Here is a 13,237-nt window from a genome sequence, read left to right as displayed (position 1 = left end):
GACCGTTCAATGACCTTAATGACAGGGTTGGACGCGTTTACAATTAGAGAGAAAACAATCTATTGCAGTTTACGATTCGGAGGTGGTTTCCAAGTACTATGACTACTATTTGGTAACTTCATTTAAAGGCACTGGACACTTTTGGTATTATTACTCAGAAGTACTACTGTTAGCATAGAAACTTGGTAATGAGCAATGGAGAGCTGTTGTTAGTATAAAACATTGTGAGAAACAGCTCCATCTGAAGTAATGTAGAAAGAGGTATATTCTCACTCAAATAATATTAAAAGACAAATCAGACCGGAAACCTTTTATCAGGCATCTGGAAGCACACTTATTTGTGCAACAAAAAGTGTTTTTGTTTTCTCTTTCTTTTTCTCTTGTAACTTCGGTGGCCATTTGGATCCAAATTTTCACAGCTATGTTATTTGATGAATACGTTGGGGTACGCCAAGTGAGAACACATGGTCTTGAACAATCACCAATGGTGTTCAGTGGTAGATTTTGCAAAGAGTTAAGACTAGTTTACTCGACCTAACTTAGGACGAGCCTTAAGTTGTTTTTACTTACTCCTTATAAAGGCAGTGGACACCATTGGTAATTACTCAAAATAATTATCAGCATAAAACCTTACTTGGTAACGAGTAATGGGGAGAGGTTGATAGTATTAAACAATGTGAGAAACGGCTCCCTCTGAAGTAACGTAGTTTTCGAGAAAGAAGTAGTTTTCCACGAATTTGATTTCGAGACCTCAGATTTATAATTTGAAAGCACACAACTTCGTGTGACAAGAGTGTTTTCTTTCTTTCATTATTATCTCGCAACTTCGCCGACCAATTGAGCTAAAACTTTCACATGTTTGTTATTTTATCCATATGTTGAGATACACCAAGTGAGAAGACTGGTCTTGGACAATTACCAATAGTGTCCAGTGTCTTTAAGAGTGTCCATTTGTACTTCTGCGTGGGAAAAAAAACAACCATGATAAAGTGCCATACTCATGACACATTAAGTGCCGCGACTGACCCGGCCAGGATTCGAACCCACATTCTGTTTTAACTACAGAACTTGAGACCAACTCCCTAGACCCCCAAAATAACAACGGTGTGATCTTATTAGTTCCGGAAAACCGTGCTGCTGTTTTATTCCTAATTGGACATTGCAGGTTTCTTAACCTTGTGTTGTTTTTAACTTGAGCTCATTTCCAAGTATAATGAAACCCAACCCAACTATAGAGACAATGCGAGAACAAGGAACGAATTTATCAAGGATTTCTTCAAAGTGTTTTGAAGATAATTTTGTTGACATCTTGCAGAACATATCAATGATGTGGGCGTTTAGAAACCAACAAATTTAAACCCCAAAATAGGAAAAACCAAAGCAAACAAATCCAATTGAAAACCTATATAATTTTCTTGACACGCATTGCCATCTGAACTAAACTTGTATACAAAGTATTAATGCTTTGGTATTAAACGGTCTACGCTTGGGTAATAGCAATGTGAAGTTGGGGTTACTTGGCATGTCTTGGGAGCTGCTCACGAGTAGTCCTCTGGCGCCCTCTGTTGGTCTATTTTAAACCACCGATTTACAGTCTTCAATCAAGTTGATACTTAATCCGTTTAGAAAGATGTTACGATGCTGTTTTGTTCAGACGATACACTGGTAGCTAAGACTTTTAAAAACTTGTGTGAGCAATGCAATTTCTTCTTTCGGAGATCAATGAAGTTTTCTTATGTTTTATGTTGTAATGTCCCTATTAAAAGTTGTGTAAACCAGATTGATGGTGAACCTTTCTTGTTTCAATTGGCATACATTACAATAACACTAACAACATTTAGCTTAGGGTGCGTTCGTTTAGCTTCCCTGGGTCGACCCCGTCGTGTGTTTTTTTTTCCCAGGACAAAAGTGTGCAGATAATTACCCACGTTCGTCCTGGAAAAAAAAACCTGCCACACACCGGGGTCGACCCACGGGAGCTAAACGAACACACCCTATGTTTGACACTACTAATCCTTGCATACAACAGCCGTCAGTGGCCTGCTGCTTTTAGCAAACACCGTTTTACAACAAACCCTGAAGGATTCGATTATGACGTGCCATTTTTGCGACGTTCGTTTTTTCTAATAAGGACAATTATTTCAAATGCACGCAGTTATATTCCGCTTAGCTTCTTGACCTAGCTTCTAGGCAAAACAAAAAGACAAGTTTACCGTCCTGCCTTTTTTGAAAGGAATGACTCAAGAGAAGGGCATCTCGCTTCCATTTTTTTTTCTCAAAATGGCCGCCCAACACATTTAAAAAAGACAACCAGCTGTTTTTTTCCCAAACCTTATGTGAGATCTTTAAAATGTATCCCTTTTTGTTTTGTTTTGTTAAAGAAAAAAATTTGAAAAAGGGAAAAGGAGGCGGCAAATGAAGATGACGGGGACGATAAACATGTTTTTTTTCTCTCTTTTTTTTCGGGGGGGGGGGGGCATAGGTGCTACTGATAATGATTAGAAACAGTCGTCAAGTGTCACCTCAGACTCCACTTAAACACTTCAGAATGTTAATCCAATTTTTAAAAGTATCTCCCCGCCTCGAATCTTTTTACAAGCTCTGCAAACCGGCCGATCGATCTTCAAAACGCCCGTACCAATTAGCTAAACACCCCCTCGCAAAGAGAAGTCAGTTATTTGGGTAGCAATCGATAAAGAGCCGCCTTTGTTTACTTGTTATAATCGATGCCATCTAATGCAACAATTTACACGCTCAAATGCAGAGAGTTATTAACGGGATAAACGTTTTGCAATAAGCCAACTGCTTATTTATTTATTTATCTTTTCTACATCCCCTTTTAAAATTAAAGCTTTACTCGTATTGATTACGCTACAGGTACTGTCTGTGTTTAAACAAAAGACCGGTACAAATGGCCCAACGCGGCGGCTTCAGTGCCGTTTAACGCATCCACTGCACCCGTTCAAAGAGAACCGCTGCATGCGTCCCCGCCTTTCGGACACGTCCCCTTTCGGCAACGCAGGGCCAGGTTCTATGTGACGGCCGAATCTCATGAATACCAGATTGCATGTTGGTTGTGGTGCTATTTAAGGATACCCTCTATCTACTCTTGATTAATCCCGAGCAAACACTCCATTTAAGACGGTAAGCTGGCAGAGCAAACGAAACTGGAGAGGTGGTTTACAAAAGGAACTCATACCCGAGCCGAACTGTTATGACATTCAAACTGAGTGAGTATATAGCACTAAAGACAGCGTTTTATTAGGAGAACAGCAAAAAGACTACGCCACATCACAACTCAGGAGTTTGACCGCGCGGTGTACTTAGTTTTGGCCCGGACAAAGACCACTTTACACGGCGGGGATAAGCTCTCTGGTCACCGTGAGAAATGCTTCCTGGATTAGGTATGTCGTGTAATGATATTTCCTCTTGATACAAATTCATTGAACAGCATAATTTTACACCTTTGGGCGATTTTTATATCGATGTAAAGATCAAGCACATAAACGTCACATATCAAATCAATTTTGGACGTTGAGAGATCAGTTACCGCCGCCTAGCCGCAGCAGAGCGATCGTAATTTAAAGGCACTATTGGTAATTACTTAAAATAATCATCAGCATAAGACCTCACTTGGTAACAAGTAATGGGGAGAGGTTGGTAGTATAAAATAGATTGAGAAACGGCTCCCTCTAAATTGATATAGTTTTCGAGAAAGAAGTAGCTTTCCACGAATTTGATTTCGAGACCCAGGTTTAGAATTTGAGGTCTCGGAATCAAGCATCTGAAAGCACACAACTGCGAGTGACAAGGGTGTTTTTCTTTCATTGTTATCTCGCAACTTCGACGACCGATTTAGCTCAAATTTCCACAGGTTTGTTATTGTTTGCATATGTTGAGATATACCAAGTGAGAAGACTGGTCTTTGACAATTGCCAATATTGTCCACTGTCTTTATTTATTTATAATAAAAATGCGACTCATTGGGTTTGTTGAGATACGAAGTGCAGATGATGGAAACTGTGTTTCACTGATTGGAAAGGACTTAATAATGTCAGGACCTGACATGGTTCTCCATTTATCACTGGGATGAGGCCGTGAGGTTGCATCAATGTTGACAATTTATAACTCCGCCCCATAGGCAAGACTTGAAGTCTATATTATGGTCGAGCGAGGTCATGCAGTCTAAATCAATTTGTCGCGAGAAGGAGGTTGATAAGTGCACCTGATCCATTATTTACAACCCATGTAGCAAGATAAAATATTTCAAAAACTAAAAAGTTTATCTGTTTTGAGGAAACAGTTTCTCAGCAAAATCACAAAAAACCTCAAGCAATACTACATTTTGGTTTTACCCACAATATAAAAATAAAACGATGCAGAAATTCCGAAGTAGTACGAAGGTATGAAGTGTCTCGTGAGAAGGTACGAAGTGACTCTTGAGAAGGTACGAAGTGTCCTGTAAGAAGGTACGAAGAGTCCAAGGTACGAAGTGTCCAAAGTCACTTCGTCCAGGGTACGAAGTGGCAAAGGTGCGAAGTGTCCTGACACCACGATATACACCGATGTGTGTTATAGCACTGTATACTTAGTACTTTCCCGACTAGCTCTGTGAAAAATAAAATCACAGGCACTTCTCCGGTAACCATTTTTCACAGAGCTCGGGTAAGAACAAAGTGCTAACGAACATCGGTGTTTATTTAGTAAAACCTAAATATTCTTTATCCCCGATTCAAATTTCCACAAGCAATACTGTTTGTATGTTTAATGGGGGGGGGGGGGTGATTTTGTGCATTTGTTGCATTCTTGTCCCCCTTTACTTTAGAATGGAATAAGAAACTGAGTGTCTAAAAACAAAATAATGTTTCTGGTACAAATTTTAATAAAAATAATGCCACACTGAAATCATTTTAAAAAAAAAGAATACTCTTAAAGGAAAGGTATACGAAATTTAAATATGAGAGACTACACCTCAATAACCTATATTTCATATTGTGCAAACCAATTACGAATTATCTGCGTGTATGGACAATCTTAGATTGTTTGCGATGTCTCAAAATCGTGACCAAATAAATTTGTTCACGGGTATTATGTTGTATTGCATTTATCCAAACATAATTTAATCAACGGTTAAAAAAAACCAAAGATAATATTTTCCTTTAACCATTTTCTGATAAGGACTGGACCAATCATGTATAATTCATTTTATAATTCAATGTTGTTTATCACACTGTTGTACCATGGTGTACGATCAACACAACTAATGTTATTGTCATCGTTGTATTCGGTACTAAGGTTTCAAATAATCCCTATCTAAGAATCGATAAAATACCTTTAAGATTTTGAATTTCATTCTCAACTCAACCGTTATGAACTCAAATATTCAAGAGATGAGGTCACAAGTACGGGCTGACACGACCCTTCCTAGAAACTCACACCATCGTCTAGCCTTCGGGTTGGTTTAGTTTTCAAGCTAAATCATCCCGCAAACATTTGACAAATCCGACTGAAATGCAGGCCTGAAGCCTCTTTTCAAAGTACGTTTACTTTAAATCAATCTCTAATAAGATTAACTGTACAACATGGAAGAAACTCTGTCAATGATACAAGCCAAAACCATACAAGTGTCGCAGGCATACAGCTACAGTTCAGTATAGTTCAAAGAAATGAGTTAAGGCTTTTCATAAAATGGCGTCCATGGATAATTGAGTACAGACCGTGCACAATTTCGCACTCGAGACATTTTGTGATCCTTGGGTCTAAGAACAATGCATTGAGCTCGGACAGAAACCAATTCCCGTGCTTTACCGGGCGCACGCAACGTTCAAAACGAGAGAGACTCCCTTGATCTAAAAAAAAAAAACCCAAAAAACAACATAGTTTTAAAGGCAGTTGACATAATTGGTAATTACCTAAAATAATTATTAGCATAAACCCTTACATTGTTACGACTAATGGGGAGAGGTTGATAGTAAAAAACATTGTGAGAAACAGCTCCCTTTGAAATAACGTTACAGTTTTTGAGAAAGAAGTATCTCCACGAATTTGATTTCGAAACCTCAGAAAGGTCTCGAAATCATACATCTGAAAGCACGTAACTTGTGTGACAAGGGTGTTTTTTCTTTCATTATTATCTCGCAACTTCGACGACCGATTGAGCTCAAATTTTCACAGGTTTGTTATTTTATGCATATGTTGAATACACCAACTGTGAAGGCTAGTCTTTGACAATTACCAATAGTGTCCAATGTCTTTAAGCTGCAAGTCTTGTTTAGGAAGATTTTTAGTAAACGGTTTCAGAACACCTTGGAAAGAGTATGGCCTATTGAGTTTAATTAACCCCGGTTTTGCTGGTTCGCATGACATTGCTGTGTACATGCATGCAAGATACAGTGATTAAAATCACTTATGAGGCTTCCTTGGTTTCGTTATAGGCCTAATTGATTTTTTTTTTGCACCGAATGAGGCATAACAAAGATGGCCGCGTACGTCAGATTTGTACAGTTAGGACATTCTCTCTTCAACCGTTTTATTCATCCATTTTTTTCTGGATTATCCGGTCTTTGAATTCCTCCAGTGAGATAAAGCTTGATGAACTCATCAAAGCCGTTGAAGAATTCAAATCCTTTTGATGGGAATAAACAGTAATCCATTACAGCTTTGTTGCGACTTGTGAAGAGGCTAATCATTGTACATGGCTCCCTTCACGTGATTCAAAGGAGCGAGCTTATGGACCAGTCTATTGGTTTTACATATTAAAGGAAACGCTCGCGAAGAAGTATTGTTAAACACTGAGGGATTTGGTAAAGTCTAGATTGGGTGGCTTTGCTCATTGTCTGTGTAAGTCAAACGTCTTGTCCTGTTTCACGAGTAAAACCACGGAGTTTAGTTTATTGCTCAACGGTAAAAGATGACAGTTAGTTTGATAATGGATATTGGACATTCACACATAACGTTTGTACAGCGAATATCGATGTTGCTTTTTAGATTTTATTGGAAATTCCCATAGGTTTGTACAGTGAATGTTTACCCTGTACATCGATATTGGATAGACATTCATATTGGACATTCCCATAGGTTTGTACTGTGTAGTTCTACGTGTAAAACATAAAGTTGGTGTGAATTGAATATTGGACATTCACATTATGTTTGTACAGCGAATATCGATGTTGCTTTTTAGATATTGGATATTGAGCATTCCCATAGATTTGTACAGGGAATGTCTACCCCTGTACAACACACAACAATAATTTGGTTTTTACCTGTAGGTGTGTATTACGCACTGTACAGACCATGTGGCAGGCAAGATACTGCACTGGTCATACGGGAAAAATTTACATTTGTGTCATAACTTCCACATGAATTCAAGAGTTATGAAAGTAAAAGCTGGACAATTTTTGAGATGTGCCCCCCTTTCATCATATCAAAGTTGATAAGAATTAGACAGTGCAATCTCCATTTTCTTTCATTGAGATGTGTACAAATCGTGCCTGCAGGAAGTTCAGGCTACGTGGCTCTTTTGTAAACTTGTGACGTCACAGGTCACATCGTGTATACTCATGAACTTTCCCGAGTTCTGTAAAAATAAACACGTAACACATGCTTGACAGTATGGGTTACGGTCATTTTAACAGTGTCAACGAATTATTAGCCTGGTTGTCATGACTGTTCATTCAATTACGCACCCAATACCCGACAATTGTGGGTATCACAGGTTATTCGGCATACATATATCGATCACATCCATATGCAATCACTTTTTCATTTCGAAAAACCAAAAACAGACGCAAAATCACACGCAGAAAAGTTCATTTCACACGACATTAGTTTAACAAGGATCTCTTGCTAAATTCTAGCATTGTTTTTGAAAGTTTACAAAATGTACCTCGTGTTATAATAAAAGACAGACATGTTTGTAGTATCCAGGGTCTCATTGTAAAATCTTGTCTTCTAACCTATTGCTACATTTAAAACGATATGCCACACAAGATCAAATATATAGCTTCGCTTCCAGTCTTCAATATTTACACGAGTAGAAAAAACAAACATTCATTGTTCGAGTAATACACGGCTTCTTGCTTGATAAATGGGGCAAGGACCACACCAGGCGAGGTGTGAGATTTTAAATGTTGACAAAACTGGCAACAAGAGGTTTCTTGTTTAATCACCTCTTCAGTCCTGCTTGGAGTTGAGACAAACATGTTGAATTTCCCCACTCCATGTGTTGAATCAAAGTAAACAACGGGTGACAATCAAATACACACTTTGACAATTTGAGTGAACTCCGATAAAAAACAACAAGAACAGCATTTCTGGAAGTTTTCCACTGTGTTTTGCACGATGATATCTTTCAACAACAAACGGAAGTAAGAGGTGATATAAGTATTAGTTTACAAATGTGAAATCATCTTTAGGGTCCAGTTTTAAAGGCACTGGACACTTTTGGTAATTACTAACAAAAAAATTGCTAGCATAAAAGTGTATTATACGAGCAATAGAGGGTTGTTAATAGTATAAAACTTTGTGAGAAACTGCTCTCTCTGAAGAAAGGGGTAACTTCTCACTAAAATATTAAAGACCTTTAGGCCTTGCTTTTTTATTCATCTGTAAGATACGTACAACAGGTTTTGTTTTTCTCCCATTAATCTTTTGCAACTTTGACGACCGATCGATTCAAAACTTTCACACAGATTTTGTATTTTATGTATATGTTAGGATACGTGGGAAAACTGGTCTTAGACAATACATGTATAACCAAATGTGTCAAACGCCTTCAAGGGAGAACAAAGAGAATTAAATAAATGAAGGCACGGGGCAGTCTCGCTATCATGGGTAGAGCAGGATTTGAACCAACGGCCTCCGAAACAGAGTGACGTGGGTTCAAATCCCGCTTATAGATAATTGTTCAACCCAAAACGATGTGTTTCTGTTTAATTTAACGAAATCTTAAAGGCAGTGGACACTATTGGTAATTGTCAAAGACTAGCCTTCACAGTTGGTATATCTCAACATATGCATAAAATAACAAACCTGTGAAAATTTGAGCTCAATCCGTCATCAAACTTGCGAGATAATAATGAAAGAAAAAAAAACACCCTTGTCACACGAAGTTTTGTGCGTTTAGATGGTTGATTTTGAGACCTCAAGTTCTAAACTTGAGGTCTCGAAATCAAATTCGTGGAAAGTTACTTCTTTCTCGAAAACTATGGCACTTCAGAGGGAGCCGTTTCTAACAATGTTTTATACCGTCAACCTCTCCCCATTACTAATTACCAAGAAAGGTTTTATGCTAATAATGATTTTGAGTAATTACCAATAGTGTCCACTGCCTTTAAAGACACTGGACAATATCGGTTGTGGTCAAAGACCAGTCTTCTTACTCGGTGTATCTCAACATATTCATATTGCTCCATGAAATAACAAAGACAAAACACCTTTGTCAAGTTCGAGACCTTAAAACCTAATTCTGAGGTCTCGAAATCAAATTCGTGGAAAATTACTTCTTTATCGAAAACTACGTTACTTCAAAGGGAGCCGCTCTAGTTTTATACTATCAACAGCTCCCCATTACTTGTTACCAAGTAAGGTTTTATGCTTTTAATTATTTTGAGTAATCACCAATAGTGTCCACTGGCTTTAAAGTATTACCATCATCCTTGTTTTATCTTTCAGTTCGTCCCCGTTAGCAATACTTCCACTCATGTTTCCCCACCATGCAAGCCTTCACCAGGGCCCAATTTCATAGCTGCTTAAGCACAAAAAGTGCTTAAGCAAAAAAATACTTGCTAAGTAAAATCAGATTACCGGCCAAGACTCCACTCAATTTGTATGCTAAGTAAACAACAGCTAAATACCAGTCACAAGCAATGTATATGGCATGAAATTTGGGCTAGTAACATGTGTAAAGTAAGCGAGCTATTTTCGTGCTTAAGCAATTTTTTTTTTGCTAAAGCAGCTCTATGAAATTGGCCCCAGTCTATACAACCTCTATTTCCAATGATTAATCCGTATTTTCAGTTTCTAGTGTTCGGTATATAAACAGTCCCCATATTGCCACCGGATACATGGCCTAACAGAAGATGCATCTTCCTCTGTTAATCACTAAGTGCCTTCTCTGATCGTATCGTCACTTTACCAATTTGCAGTCTTTTTATTTACACTGTCATTATTGTCGTTATAGTGTCCTGATTGCGTTGCTGTTTTGTAAACACGATCGGGTTTCCGACACGTGTGGCAAAAGACTGTGCAATTTTCGCGCGTATTCGTCCGGACCTGTGTTAAAAGTGCGCAAGTTTGTTGCCTTCATGCGTTAAAGCAATGTACGTGATGGGACCAAAGTGGTCAAGAAATTGCTATAGCGAAGGACCGCGATGTACAATTTCAATAGCAATAGAAATATTCATGAATCCTTCAAGCTTTGGTTTCGAATCTCTTTTTCCTTTTTTTCAAACTTAAAAACCAAAATTAATATTATTTATCCCCGATGCAAATTTAACATCTATTATATATCGTTGCGGTACCCGCTGCCAAAACACAGGATTCGGACTGCCTCTAGCTACCGGGCAACCTCGGTAGTCTAGTTGGTAAGACACTGCTCTAGAATTGCAAGGGTCGTGGGTACGAATCTCACCCGAGTAACATGCCTGTGATATTTGTTCACAGGACTCGGGAAAGTACTGAGTAGACAGTGCTAACACACATCGGTGCATAGGTACAAAACAAAAGTTTGTTAACTTGAATCCTCCTTTATATTAATGTTTATACCCCATGTGTTTTTGGTTATGTGCTAAATCTACAAACTTAGTGTAATCTTGGCGAACGAGAGAGAACCCTCACACGATACAGAGAGGAAAATCAGACAGAAACCGTTTACAAAAAGCCAGATTGTGCAAGTATAGTTTTTAAACTAATCTGAAAAGTTTCCACCCTATATAGAAATGAACTTGTTATGGTAAGTCGTTTCGGGGAGTTGGTCCAGCATGATAAAGGAACACAGGCCTAGAAGCAAAATAAGACGATCGAAGAGATCGTACAGGAGTAAATGGTTTAACCAAAGAAATATTATTTAAAGGAGCGGAATCAGTATAATTATTAGGTTGGCTATTAAGTTTCCGTTTCCTGGAAAGTCTGGCTGGGGGTTATGCAAACAAGAGACGCTCTAAAGGTTTACAAAAGAACGTTTGCGTCGACAGCAGAAAAGCAAAATGGCGTCTCCAGAGAGGGAATTTTAGCGCCCTGGGGCGTACTGAATGCAATGTGATACTGCAGAGTTGCCCCTTCGCACGGCGTTAAACTAATAGTTGCTAATTGTTGTTTCACAAAATGTCAGAACTATTTGGTGATGTCTTTTGTGAACCAGAATAACTCATTGTGTGTTGATTTGGCCACACAGAGTGTTGTAAAGCTATCTTCTGTTCGGATCGAGCTTTTTTAGACATGGGATCGTGAAACTCTCAGGAGATTGAAAGTCTCTCGGTCTCTTGCTGATTGGTTCATTTCCTTATTATAGGCCCGCCTTCTAACACCTGCATATGGTTGCATTGCGCTAAAGAGTAGGCCTACTGGGTTTACAGGTTAACATTAAAAAACAACATTTTACATGTAGGTTGGCCTCTCACTTTGGATTTAAACACATTTTAAAATTATTTAACAAAATGTGTGCTCGTTCAGAATATTATTTAAAGGGAAAGTACACGTTTGGTAAGTGTCAAAGACCAGTGTTCTTACTTGGTGTATCCAATAACATAAAATAACAAGCCTGTGAAAATGTTTGCTCAATCGGTCATCGCAGTTGCGAGAAAATGATGAAAGAAAAAACACCATTGTTGGACGAATTTGTGTGCTTTCAGATAGGAATCAAATACTTCTAGCTAGAAGTCTTTTATTATTTTAGTGAGAAATGAACTCTTTCTCAAAAACTACATTACTTCAGAGGGAGTCGTTTCCCACAATGTTTTATACTATCAACAGCTCCCCAATGCTCGTTATCAAGTCAGTTTTTAAGTTAATATTTGTTTTGAGTAATAACCAAACGTGTACCTTCCCTTTAAAGCTTTTTATGTAACAAACTTACTTGTTTTGTGTTTTCAAAATACATACAAAAGCTTTTTGTGCAAAAAGTCAATTAATTTGTTTATACCGTGCATACAGTTTTCGCAATTTGTTTACAGAAAGTAAAAATTTAACTCCACTGTTGTAATTAGGAAACGAGTTTGTACTAGGCTGTTCTTACTTCGAATCGCTCACAATCAATGATCTGAGCATAACACACGGGTGAGATAACGTGCATATTACACAGTGCTTCTGAAACCGACTGCGACAGAGGCTGGTCAATACAAGCCTGGATAATGTCAACACTGCTCAGGAAATTACAAAATCTGTTTTGGGGCCAAGCAAACACACTACCGCTCTTTCGTTTTTTTATGATTCTTTACTTGTTTTACTTCACGCTACATGGATTCTCGCATTCCTGCGTTATTAAATCGAGTTGGGTTATGTTTCTCTGTAGAGCTATTTATTGATGAGTTTGCGGCATCTACATGTACGTATGGTTGTAGCTCAATTTCGAAATGTGATTCGGACTACGTACATGGTTGGACTACTTATATTATAAGTAGCCCAACCATGTACGTATATTGTAGGTCATTCATTGAATGCATGAAGCGCGATTCCTGTACATGAATACAGGCAGCAGAAGGTAGCCAGAGCTTCAAAGGTACAGGGTCGATACACGATACACACAAGCCCCTTTCACACGAGATTAACTTAGCAAGGGTCCCTTGCTAGGTACGGTATGAAGCGCGATTCATGTACATACAGAAAGTAGCCAGAGCTACAAGGGTCGATACACTAAAGCCCCTTTCACACGAGATCAACTTAGCAAGGGTCCCTTGCTAAATTGTAACATGGTTGTAACATTTTTACAAAATGCACCTCTTGTGAAAGGAAAACAATTTTTGGAGTGTCCAGGGTCCCTTTTCAAGCTATTCGGGTACAGGTTATGGTACATTTTGGTACAAGGCTGGACCTCATTTCCAATGCTTTAGCTTATTAATAGGTAAACAGTTAGGCTACTTGAGTACAAATTAGCACTACTTTATATACGTATGGTTTGACTGCATTCGGTACAAGATGTTGCTGTATTTAAGTACAGATGTGAGCTAACATTCAGCCATGGGTCAAGGTCCCACACAGACTATCAATTCCAGAGTTTGAAAGATTCAACTCTTTGACTCTT

The 13,237-nt window shown here is 38.4% G+C and overlaps 1 protein-coding gene across 1 annotated transcript in view; it reads left to right on the top strand.

Annotated features, from left to right (window-relative positions):
• The first annotated feature begins 3,161 nt into the window (after positions 1–3,161).
• LOC117301864 (gamma-aminobutyric acid type B receptor subunit 2-like) overlaps positions 3,162–13,237 on the top strand; it is a 30,132-nt gene continuing 20,056 nt past the window's right edge. Inside the window, exon 1 of the mRNA XM_033785858.1 lies at positions 3,162–3,404. The gene's annotated coding sequence lies outside the window, so the exon portion shown is untranslated. The remainder of the gene's footprint in view (positions 3,405–13,237) is intronic.

This window comes from Asterias rubens, chromosome 17 (genome assembly GCF_902459465.1).
Source record: "Asterias rubens chromosome 17, eAstRub1.3, whole genome shotgun sequence".
Classification (NCBI taxonomy): domain Eukaryota; kingdom Metazoa; phylum Echinodermata; class Asteroidea; order Forcipulatida; family Asteriidae; genus Asterias; species Asterias rubens.
Note: the sequence above shows the minus strand (reverse complement) of the source record. Positions and strands in the feature narration are given on the sequence as shown.